The following is a 12761-nucleotide window of genomic DNA, read 5'->3' as shown; positions in this document are numbered from 1 at the left end:
GAGAGAGAGGGAGAGAAAGACAGGAAGACAGGAAGACAGGAAGACAGGAAGAGAGAGAATAGCATTAAAAGAAGGTTACAGAAAAACTTAAAAGACAGGCTCAGGAGGGTGAGAGAAACAAGGTGATAAAACAAGAGTAGAAAAGAGAGTGAGAATGAGAATAGGGTGGGGAAAGCTAGAGCAAGCAAACAAGCATGGACTCAAGAGAGACAAAGGGGAAGTTTGAAATCTCTCACAAGGTTGTGGAAATCTAGAGAGCCCCAGATCAGTGTTGGGAGAGATCTAAGGCAAGGAAAGGATTCTGGAACTGGATCGAGGGCTGTCCAAGCAAGAAAAATTCAGAGCTGCATATACCATCAGTTAGAACTGGCAATCCCTCCAGGGATCCCTTCGAGAGCCTCCCCTCTAAGGCTATAAGTGATCCTGGGTCATATTCTTTGGGGAACTTTGGAGATCCAGCAAGACATTTTGTTGATGTTGTCTATCCTTAAGGAAATTTTTCTCTAAAATGTTGTTGGCTTGCAAAGTGTGGATACTTAGCTGTTTAAAAGGTATGTTTCTCAGGTTCTTAGAGGACATCAAAGTAAGTACATTGTGTAAAGTCTCCAAATTTGGGACTTCTGTGTTACCAACCAGTATTTATTATTTGAAGGAAAATACATTCGCAGATACTATTGCCTTTGCTCAGAGATTCTGTGAAGCCTATCATTTTTAAAGCTTGAAAGTGTTGTTGGTTTTCTGTCTCACACAATAGCGAAAGTGGAATTTAGAACAAAACTTTTAGAAGTCAATATGGCAGAAATAAGCCTAATCCTGCCTGATCTCAGAAGCTAATAAGCAGGGCCGGGCCTGGTTAGTACTTGGATGGGAGACCACTAAGGAAGACCAGGTGCTGTAGGCCTTAAAAAGAAAAAGAAAAAAGTCAATTTAGCAATATATATCAAGAACCTTTTAAATTTTCACACTATTTCATGTAAAAATCCCACATCTGAGAATTTTCTTTGAGGAAATAGCCTTATAGGGCTTTATACATTCATGCAAAAAGCATTATTTATAATAGCAAAAAATTAGAAGTAACTTAAATGCTTAACAGTAAGGGACTGGTTAAATAAACTCCAGCACCTTCTCTTATATAATATTTTGCAGCTGCCAAAATGTTTACAAATAATTCATAATAATGTGGAGGAATATTTATGATAAAACATTAAGAAAAAATTATACACCAAGTATGATCTTAACTATATTAGAATGCATTTTAAAAAAAAGACTGGAAGGAAATACACCAAAAGTTATTTAGATTGATGATCTTAAGAAAACGAGGTGGTAGTCTATTATCGCCGTTTTTTCTTCTTTATGTTTTCCAGATTTTCTGCAAAGTGCATGTAATACTACTATAATTAGAAAAAAAGTTTAGTTTTAAATGTCTAAAAAATCAGAACTAAATGTTTACAAAATAAAAGCCATTTAGTCAAAAATAATTTTACAAAAGATCTAGAAATTGTAAAAAAAAAGGCTAAAAAATTCTTGAAAGGAATAAAATTAAAATTTTATTAGAATTTTTTAAAACTTTATCAAAAATAAAATAGCCTCTGAAAACACAGTGGTTATGAAGACTATATAAAAATGTGAGAAATGCTTATGATTTAAGGTTAAATGAAAAGTGGCCAAAATAATTGAGATTACAACTATGCAGTCCAGCGCTTTAAGGAACTATACTTAGTCTCACAATATACAGTAAGTACTCGGTTAAAGAAACTTTCATATACATACTGTTCTCCTGCAGTGACTAGCTCTTGAACTTCTCTACCCTTTGCACTCTTGCCCTTTGCTTTCTCATTTTAGACATGTATTTATGACTTGGTTTTCTTTTATATTCTGCCTTGTTCTAGCCAAAATATGCTCAGAGACTTCTTTTGGTTAAGTCCTTCCATATCTGACTCCTAGTACCCTCCTATCAGCATAGGCCAACTGCCTTATCTTGAAGAGCTAATCAAAAAAAAAAAAAAAAGGAAAAGACTGGTAAGGAATCCAGTATACCAAAATGCTAATAGTCCTGTGGTGGGATTATAGGTAGATATGTCACTTTTCTTTAGGCTTGCAATTTTGCAATGTAATTATGTTTGGTTTATAACAAAAAATATTTAAAGTTTGAATTAAAGTCTCTCACCAAGTGCTTTCATAGGTAACCATTGAATTTTCCTCCCTGTCATGATTCCCAAAGATAGATATAAAATTGATATCTTTTTGGCCAGAAGATGCCAGATCTGATCTCCTATCTGAGTCAGAGAAACTGTTCTCCGTCTTTCTCTCTCCAAAGCAGATTCTGCACAGCCAAAACAGAGATATTAGCATATACTTCTACTTCAAAACTTTAGCTGCTCCCCAATATCTGCAGGATCAAGTTCAAGCTCTTTAATATGGCTCCCAAGACCCTTCATAATCTACTGCCCATCTACCTCTCCAACTTTATCCCCTGATAATTTGCAAACCTTTTTATTCCTTACCCCATGTTACATCAGACTACTTGTCATTTCTTAAATATGTATTCACTTTTTTACTGACATATAACATTCATATAGTAAGGAGCACAAAACGTAAGTGTAAAATTCAATGGTTGTTCACATATATATACATCCAGGTCAAGATCTAGAACATTTCTAGCACTCTAGAAGTCTCCCTGTACCCCTTCACAGTTCATATGTACATCCCTGCCCAAAGATAACCACTATTCCAACTTCTATCAACAAAGATTAACCCTGTCTATTCTTGAATTTTTAAAAATAGAAACATATTCTATGTATTCTCCAAAAAGTACATTTTTGTTTCCTCCGCCTGAGAATAGGAATGTTTAAATATGTCATGTGCTAGTGCTCTCCAATTCTGCACCCATGGCAGACATTACTAATTCACCATTCTTATTGTGCTGAGATGGAGCTTTAGGCTCTTTTTCTAAACTGCACACCAGCCATTACCAGTTGCTCAGAGTTGGCACTAGTGCAACCTTCCTAGACAAGAATAACCTCTTCTACATGACAGCCTTCATTTCTACCATCTACAACACATTTAATAAGTCATTTAAGTCCTGTCGATGTTATCACTGTAACGTCTCTCCAGTCTGTCTCTTTTGTTCACTCCTACTGCTTCTGCTTATTTCAAGCTTTCATAATCTCTTGCCAGATTTTCTACAACAATCCCTTATTGTTTTCCCCACCTTCAGTTTTGGCTCTTCTATTCTTTTCTATACACTGCTGATTAATCTTTTTTAATATCTAAATATGACTACATCATTCCTCTGTTTAAAAACCTTTAAGGACTACCTTTCAAGTTAAGTCCAAGTGCTTAGCACTATATTGCAAGCCTAATGATCTTGTCCTGCCCATCTCTCCAGTATTATTTTCTATACACTGCCCTCCAGTGTGCCAACTACTTGTAGGTTCCTGAAATATGCCCTGCCCTTTTTCTATACACTGCCCTCCAGTGTGCCAACTACTTGTAGGTTCCTGAAATATGCCCTCTACATCATAAAGGCTCTTCCTCTCCTCTAGATGGCTAAGGCTCACTCTCCCTTCAAGGATATTTCAAGGATATTTATTATCTAAACTTCTGTTGATCATTCTTTCCCAAGCAAACGATTCTTTCCCAGGCAAAATTAATTTACTCTTATTTGTGTCCTCATCATACTTTATACATATCTTTATTATGGCAATTATCATGTTGTATTATTATTTGTTTACATCCCCAAGAGCTCGAGGGAAGAGAGATTTGCAGCTCCAAAACTTATCAGAGTACATGATATTTTTTTACAAATTTTTTAAATTGTGGTAAAATACATATAGCATAAAACTATCTTCACTATTTTTAAGTATACAGTTTAGTCATATTAAGTACATTTATTTTGTAAAACTGAAACTCTATACTTATTAAACAATAATTCCTCATTCTTCCCTCCCCTCAGCCCCTGGCAACCACCATTCTTCTTTCTGTGTGAATTTGACTACTCTTTAAGTACTTCATATAACTGGAATCATACAGTATTTGTCTTTCTGTGACTGGCTTATTTCATTTAGCACAATGTCCTCAGGGTTCATTCATATGTTATAGCATACGTCAGAATTTTCTTCCTTTTTAAGGCCAAATAATATTCTTTTGTATATACCACATTTTGCTTATCCATTCATCTGTCAATATACACTTGGATTGCTTTTATTTTTTAGCTATTATGAATAATGCTGCTGTGAACATGGGTGTACAAATATCTCTTTGAGACCTGGCTTTCAATTCTTTTGAGTTTATGCGCAGAAGTGTAATTACTGGATCATATGGTCATTCTATGTTTAAATTTTTGAGGAACCATTATACTGTTTTCCACAGCAGCTGTATCATTTTACATTCCCACTAACAGGGCACAAGAGTTTCGCTTTCTCCATATCCTCACCAACACTTATTATTTTTTGTTTTTGATAGTAGCCATCCTAATGGGTGTATGGTGGTATCACTGTGGTTTTGATTTGCATTTCCCTGATGATTGGGAACGTTGAGGATCTTTTGATGTGCTTTTTGGCCTTTGTATATCTTCTTTGGAGAAATGTGTATTCAAGTCTTTTGCTTATTTCTGAATCAGGTTGTTTGTTTTTTTGTTATTGAGGTTTTGTTTTTTATATATTCTGGATATTAATCTCTTTTCAGGTATATGATTTGCAAATATTTTCTCCCATTCTGTGGGTTGCCTTTTTATTCTGTTAATCATGTTTTTTGATGCACGAAAATTTAATTTCCATGAAGTCTACTTTGTCTATACGTTCTTTTGTTGCCTGTGCTTTTGGTGTCATATCCATGAAGTCATTGCAAAATCCATGTTATGAAGTTTTTGCTCTATGTTTTCTTCTAAGAGTTTTATTATTTTAGGTCTTACACATAGGTCATGAATCCATTTTGAGTTAACTTTTGTATTTGTCATTAGGCAAGGGTCTAACTTCATTCTTCTGCATGTGGATATTCAATTTTCCTAGCACTATTTGTTGAAAAGAATGTCTTTTCCCCATTAAATGGCCTTAGTACCTTTGTCGAAAATCATTTAACCATACATGCAAGGGTTTATTTTAGGACAGAATGCATGACATTTTATAAGAATACAAAGATGAATCAGAGTACAGACTATCCTAACACACTAGAATTGGTTGTAGAGAGGTTGTTAGAATGGCGTTGGCTGACTTAAAAGGTGTTCATGTCAGAATTATAGAACTTTAGATCCATTTCCAGCCATAGTTCATCTAGTTCACATCTTTATTCTTTATATATGAAGAAAAAGAGGCCTGGTGTTGGTCTTGAGGTCAGAATTACAAAAAACAAACAAACAAACAAAAACATATAGACAGAAGATTTCAGCTCAGAGAAAGAAGAACTAACATCTAGAATAGATAGAAATGAAAAAGAATGAGCTCTCTGTAACTACAAATATTCAAACAGAAGTTGGATTATTCACTACTTGTAAATTTTGCTGTAGAAGGCAGGTCTGATCATCTCTCTACCTTGCTTGCAAATGTTGTGACTGCTCCTCAAGTTCAGGATAAAGGACAGCTTTTTAAAATAGCATTTGTGGCCCTTCTGATATAGTTCTAGGCTACCTTTATAATATCATCTCCTGCCATGTTCTTGATATATTAAACTGTATGAATTCTAATATCCTTTCTAACTCTCAGATTTTATTCACATAAAAAAAAAAATCAGCCACCTTAAAAACAACAGACTGTTTCTAATGTTTCAAGGAAGTAAGCTAAAGGGTGTGGTTGTAGTTTAAAATTCCACACATAGAATCCTCAGAACGAATTAAATTGAATCAATGGGTAGCAAGTACACACATGTGCTAGTGTGAGTCTAAGGACACATGAAATCCAAACTGGGGCAGATGAGAAGACACTTGATTTTAAAGAGAAAGGTAATCAATTTTTGTTGAATGTTTACTATGTAATAGGCATTTAACACATTTTAACTTATTTAATTTTAAGAACGACAAAAGACAAAGAGAAATGGATCCTTTACAATATCTTTGAGGTGAGCACATACCTTAGGAAATTTGGTATTGCATACTATTTGTAGGAACCACAAAAATTTTAAACTTTGAACATATGTTCTGCTTTATAGACAACACAGAGTGTCAACAAGTAATTTCCAGGTACTTTCTATGTGTCAGAATTGTGTGGGGTGCAGGGAATACAGAGGTGAAGAAGACATGGTTAGGACCACATCATGGGGGTGATGCACTTTTTTTGACTGGAGTTTATTATCATCAGCCAGGGTCCGTAAAAGGTTACTGACCACTGATATCTCTCTTCTTGAAGAAATCAGGTGTATGGGGAAAAAAAAGGAGGCTAAGAGAAAACCTTTGGGACATCTGATCATATCTCTCTCTTGCTTACAAACGTTTAGCAGCTGCACATTAACTACAAGATAAAGCCTGTTTTTCTCCAAATGGCATACATGGCCTTTTATGATTTGTTCCCTTTATGATCTGCCAGATCTACTTGATTTGAGCAGACTTATGTACTTTTCTTATTCTGATTTAATTTACTTATCAAATCACCTTTTTAGCCAATATGATTATTTTTGGACTAGGTTTTTCTGTCACTTAGGAAGAGAATAGCATATGAATATTGATCTACTGGGAAATTATGTATGATGAAATATGATTTTTGCTGCAAGTAATTTTCACCTGAGTTTGGATGAAATTGAGTTCCCAGAACTTTTAGACTGAAAGGTTAAATTTGGAGACTTAACCACAATCATGAGGTCTTTCTTGCAAGTATCAGACATGAGTCCTCAGTGTATTTTTACAAAGCAGTCAGACATTTAGTATTTTATTTCTCAGTATGCTGTTTGTGATTTACTGCATGTGACTTACTGCATGACCCTGGCCACTAATTAAGCCTCTTCTGCCTCAAATTTCCTCATTCTTTACAAAGAAATAATAGTTACTCTATACATACTTCGTTGTGATGATAAATGGGATTATAGTCGCTAAAATTTTCAACTCGACAAGTATGTAGGCAATATAAGGAATACAAATATAAATAAGTATTTGTGCTCAATTTATAATCTCTTGGGGTCAGATTTATAAAAGGGATTCAGAGAAAAGAGGTATCATGTTCAGTGAGAGGGGTGATCAGAAAGATTTAATATGGGCGGTGGGAGTTGAGCTAAGTCTTCAGGAATAGGAAAGGTGGTAGAAAGGAGTTATCTGGAAGGAATGAGAACAGAGAGGCGCTGAAATTCTCAGTCTGGCCCCAGCTTTTATTTCCAGACATATTATCTCCTGTACACTCTAGACTAAATTATGTTCTCTGAATCACATACATGTGTCCGGCACATAGCAAGCAAGCCTCCAAGGTCCATCTTCTACCTCTTCCATTAAATCTTCACCCAAGTGAAATTTATCACACTGTGGTCTGTATTAGCCCAGCCTTTGTTATGACCTATTGCTTTTAATTGTAGCTTAATAGAACCACCTTTCTTGCTCAATGGTGAACTTTTTGGAGACAGGAATCTGGTTTCTCTTTGTATCCCTAGCCACCTAACTCAATGCTTTGCTCTTATTAAGTAATCAGGAAATTTTATTCAATTGAACTTGCTGCAAGGACATTGATATCGCTCACTAAAGTGAAGGAAATGTTGGTATTCTCTTAATGTCTCTATATGATTTAACTTTTGTGTGAAGTAGATTTTTTGACTTTAAAAACTTACAAATTGGGAAACTCAGAGGGTGCATTTGCTCAGTCATCCAGCTGATAAGTACCAGTCAGGGCTCTTTTGACTTTTAATGCACTACACTATGCTGGGGCCTTGTGGCATCAGATAAGTAGGGGTAAATGCACTTGTGCTCAGAGCTCTAGTTTTCTCATTTGTAAATGGGAGCAACAATTCTGACTTTATGGGGTTTTGATGAAGATTAAATTGTGAAGTATGTGAAGTCTCTACTAAAATGCCTGGCACTTAGCAGGCAATGCTTGGTCCCTTTTCACCAAGCTTACAATTCATAGAGACTTAAACAGAGAAATGAGTTATCCAGTTCTGGGGTGTAGTGGGAAGTAGATGGAATATCCAGAGAAGAATGTCCTTCTGTAACCTCTACAGGTGCCAGTCTCCGAGTCATAAGAAATTTTGTAAAATTTCCCCCCACTAAACCTACCCTTGTCATATCCTTTTCCTAATTAGCATGTGTCAAATGCCAGGATTGTAGTTGTATGAATTGTTCAGCTTTGAGGTCAGAGGTTGGTTGAATAATCTCTGAGGTTGGGGCCTTAAAAAACAAAAACAAAAAACGTAAATTCTCTCGGTTTGTGACTTTAAGTATGTGGAGGGACCCAACACGTTAAAAGCAAGGGCGGGGGGTGGGGGGATTGGATGGTAGTTGATTCCAAACCTTCGTGAAACTAAAGAAATGATTTTTAAAAAAATTTTTTTGGGGGGTATGCTCTTGAGATGTCTCCGCTGAGCTCTTTAACTACTGAATTGGCTGCCTTCTAAAAACAAAAGCACTTCAGTTTTGGTGGGCCTGTGGCAAACGTGAATACACGAGGGTCGACCCTGCAGGCTTCCCGCTGGTGCCCAGAAGCCCGCGCTATCCGCAGAAGGTCCGCGGATGCTCGGACCGGGTGGGTGAGCCAGGCCAGAGAGTGCATGGCCAAGGCTGGGTTTCCTTTCCCAGGGGACTTATTTCGGAGCAAGGCTTGGGGGCGGTTTTAGGGCCCTACTTCCCACATAGGGGCCTCGGCAGGGCGGCCCGCAGCCCAAGAGCCAGACTTGAGCAGCGCGGTAGGCCCCGCGATCCCGGCTTCCTCGTGGACGCGGGTGTCCTCGCGCCACTCCCTAGTGGGGCCCCGTCAGGGAGCGGGACCTCCGGACCAGCGCTCCGTGGCCCCGCCCCTCCCCGCGAGCCAGGGACTTCGGTCCTCCCCCAACGCTAGAGTGCCCCGCCCCCTCTTCGCGGGCTAACTAGTGTCCTCCCGCGCCCGCCACTTCTCTCAGCGTGAGTGAATGCAGTGCACTCTCACGTCGACCCCTCCCCATTGTTTCCCGCTGCCACTACAAGCCCTTGAACATTGCCCCTCCCCCACTGGTGTTTACTCCCCTCCGCTCCAGCTTAACTGGTGTCCAAGGGCGCCCCAGAACCAAGGAAGGGGGCACTCCTGGACCCTGCGTCGCCTCTCCGGGGTCTACCCCGCTTCGATCTCCTACCCCACCTCCGGGTAGGGCTCCAGTCTGGGATCCATACCACTCTCCCCTCCCCCTCTCCCCCTCTCTTTCTCCTTCGGCCCCCTCCCTTCAGCGGGTCCTCCTCTTTCTCTCCCTCTCCTTCCTCCCCCTCCCCTCCCCTTCCCCCCCCACAATGCAGTTCGCGGCGCGGCGGACATGGCGGTGGAGTCCTGAGCTCGTCGTCTCCCGGCCTCCAGCGGCGAAGGCGGCAGCGGCAGCGGGAGGCGGAGGGGGAGCGGGAGCCATTGAGATGAGGAGGCGCCGCGGGCGCCTGTAGCTCGCAGGCCTCGCAGGTACGGAGGCTCCGGCCGCGGCGAAGCACCGAGCGCCGAGGGGGTGTGCTCGGGGCAGGCCCGGCGGCCCCCTTTTTGCCCTCAGGTGCCGCGCCTCGCAGGTGTCGGGGGCAGGGCTGGAGCGCGTCTCAGCCGTCCCCTTGGGGCCTGACACTTCTTTCTTTTCTGGAATGGGCTTCGGTGTCCAGTGGAAGGCAGAGATAAGGGAGGTAGGGGCGGCGGCCTGGGAGGCCTGAGGACGGCATTGGGGCACTTAGGGGCCGAACTCCACTGAAAGGCTGCCTGGGGCTCTCAGTCCCGGGCCGAAACCTGTAGACCCAGGAGGCGGGTTTTGAGTTAACGGAATTGGCGTGAGTATTCTCTTGGGTCCAGTAGGATTCCCCGTCATGTGCGCCTCTTTCATCCTTGCTTAGATGTAGACGTACATATATAACAAATACACACACAGATAATACCTCTGTTTTCTCTGGGCTCGCCCTTGTCAAGAGAAGGCAGAGTTGACTGTGTGGATTTCGTTTCTTGCTCGCCCGCCTTCCCTCGCGTCTCCCCCCACCCCCGCCCCAGTCGAATGTGGTATGAAAGCTTTTGACGTGGGAAACTCTGAGTTTCGTATTTGTAAACAGCACTCGCCGAGTGTATTGCACTCCTCCACGAGAGGTTCAAGGTCCTTTTGGTATCTGGATTGCAAAAGAATGAGATATTTAGACCTGAAAGAAGCGTATCATCAGGACTTCCAGTCGTACCCGAATGGGATGAATTACTGTTATTTTAACAACAAATCTTTAATTACATAAATTTTGTACCTTGCACGAGATCTTAGTTTCGGTATACCATGTTTCTTGATTTTGTTATATTTTCGATAACAAAAATTCCTTCACATTTGACGTTTTACTCCCTTTTGAAATCTTTTTAGTGTCCAGAAATGCAGTTCGAATTGTATATCGTTGGCATCCAGTAATTAGCTGGAGTGGATCAGATTACCTTTTGTTTCCAAAGATTCCCCCCCACCCAAGACTTGTAGTAGCGAAATGTGTAACACTGGTGAAACAGAACATATCCTGTTTTTTGTTCTTAAAGTAATGAGAACTATTAGCTAATAAAATTCGTTAATCCTAGTTGGATATGATAATTTAGAGAGAATACCATACCAAGGTGGTGAATTGTAGGCTGGTTTAAAAAAAGTTGACTTTTTTTTTTTGGTTAGTATCAGCCAGCATGTTCTGTGTATGAGTAAACTGTATGCTGAAATTTTCTTTAGGCCCAGAAAACCCTTATGTTTTCTTAGGAATTGCTGCACCACACTGCATCCTAGTACATACTAGTCACAACTTGTAAAATTATAAAATATTGATTCATGTAGAAAGCCGTGCTTAAGAATTCACTGGTGTTTAGTGTGCTATAATGCTTTCATAAAATTTAAAGAGTGCTTCTTAAAAACCACATGCTTTGTGGAAGATAAGAATTTTAAGTCATTTTATGATTTAAAAATATGTTTAATATAAACAAAAGAAAGTTGCTTTAAAAAAGAGCTCTTCCAGATAAATTTTCCTGCCGTTTGCAATTTTTCATTTCACTAGTGTGGAAATGAAAAAATAAAGCTTCCTTGAAATAATACAGTAGCAGAAGTGAAAGTTATTGACATTTAATATTTTAAGTCTAGCAAATACCTAAACACAAAAAGGAAATTAAAGTTTTTCCATTGTCCTAGGTCAAGTTGTTATTAATACAAATAAATTAACAAGATGTTATCATGTGCAAAAGTTTAATTTTGTAAATCCTAAATCATCTTTAGAATTAATATTTTAAAAGATAATTTAGCTAGAACAGTGTAGTCTACATTACAATTTTAGAATTTTTAAAATCTATAATTATTAAAAAGCTGTTTAAAGTGAATTTTTACTACTTCTCAGAGCAGATTTATTTTAGTAAGTAATTAGAGAACTTTTTGTGACCTCAAAGTTAACCTTGACATGCATAATAAGCACTGTTAATTATGTTGTGTTCTTTTTAGAATGTCAAATCAGAATCTGTGGGTAGAGAAAGGTGTTTGAATTTATTTTTCGCAGGAAGTTTCTGGTTTCAGAGAAATAAGACTTACCTGTAAATGCTGATGGCATTAAATTTTGTTAATCCTTAAAAATCAGACCATTTTGATAGAACAAAGTGAGATGTTACTTTCCAAACTGCAAATGCTTGAATTCATAGATGTTACAAAATTTAGTTAAAGTCATTACTGCAGATTAGAATTATGTTCTAAAAAAGAACAACTCTAGAACTAAAACAGGCAAGAGAAAAGGACACTGTAGTTTAAAGCTGGATATATAGATTTTTTTCTTAATTTAGAGGAATTAGGATTGTTTACACTGAACTAAGTGAATTAGAATTGTTTCCAGTAAACTGAGTTTTAATTTTAGAATCCGAGGTAATTGCATAATTTGGGAAAATGTTTAAAAACCAGCATGTCTCTGAGTGTTTCTTACAAACCTAAAAAGAAGAAAAGGTATGTAAATGCAAAGATGAACAGTTTGATTTTTTTCCCCTTAAGTGAGAGATTTAATTTGTATGATATGTTATGGTTTCCAAATTGTTTTTATATCAGATTATTTCAGTGGATGTTCACAATTATCCTGTGTGTTAAAGGGGGAGAGAAAAGGGAACTAACATTTATTTGTCTTGTTACGGACATTGTGCTAGACATGTTTATGTCCGGCCCCCCGCCCCCCCCCTTCAATTTAACAATCCTATGAAACCTGTTTTGTAGATGAGGAATCTCTGACTCAGAGGTTAAGTAATTTGCTTAAGATCATAGAATCAGAAAGATTCAAAGCAGCTCTGTGTGTTCTGCCTATTATATATATTGCTTCTCTCGTATATCAAGTATTCTCTTAATTATGTAGAAGAAACTGCCTAAGGTTGCTCATTCTTCATTTGTTTATTATTTAATTCATTTCATCAAATATATGCATTTGGACTTTATGTTAGACACTGCTAGCTTTTAGAGATAGAAAATTATTAAAGATAATCTCTCAGGGAACTCAGTCTGCATATAGATATAGATAAATTATAATATACTAGATTATAGGCATTCAGAAGGAAAAAGCTGGCTTTTGAAGGATGAATAGGAGTTTGCTAGGTGGAGAAGGGGCCAGAGAGGTCATTCTAGAGCTAAGGAGTAACATATGCAAAGATGATAAGTTGTTATGGGACTTAGTGTGTAGG

The 12761-nt window shown here is 38.5% G+C and overlaps 1 protein-coding gene across 8 annotated transcripts in view; it reads left to right on the top strand.

Moving 5' to 3' along the window:
* Positions 1–9049: 9049 nt before the first annotated feature.
* The window catches only part of TUT4 (terminal uridylyl transferase 4), a 103349-nt gene continuing 99637 nt past the window's right edge, over positions 9050–12761 (top strand). For 3 of the 8 annotated variants that reach the window (XM_025051916.1, XM_025051915.1, XM_025051914.1), the window contains exons 1-2: positions 9051–9242; positions 9389–9542. The gene's annotated coding sequence lies outside the window, so the exon portion shown is untranslated. Of the gene's footprint in view, positions 9243–9388; positions 9543–12761 lie in introns of all 8 variants that reach the window. The other 5 variants (XM_006919202.3, XM_006919201.3, XM_015595172.2 and 2 more) reach the window with 2 other exon arrangements.

Source organism: Pteropus alecto, unplaced genomic scaffold, assembly GCF_000325575.1.
Source record: "Pteropus alecto unplaced genomic scaffold, ASM32557v1 scaffold25, whole genome shotgun sequence".
Taxonomy (NCBI): domain Eukaryota; kingdom Metazoa; phylum Chordata; class Mammalia; order Chiroptera; family Pteropodidae; genus Pteropus; species Pteropus alecto.
This window is presented reverse-complemented; position numbering and strand designations above follow the sequence as displayed.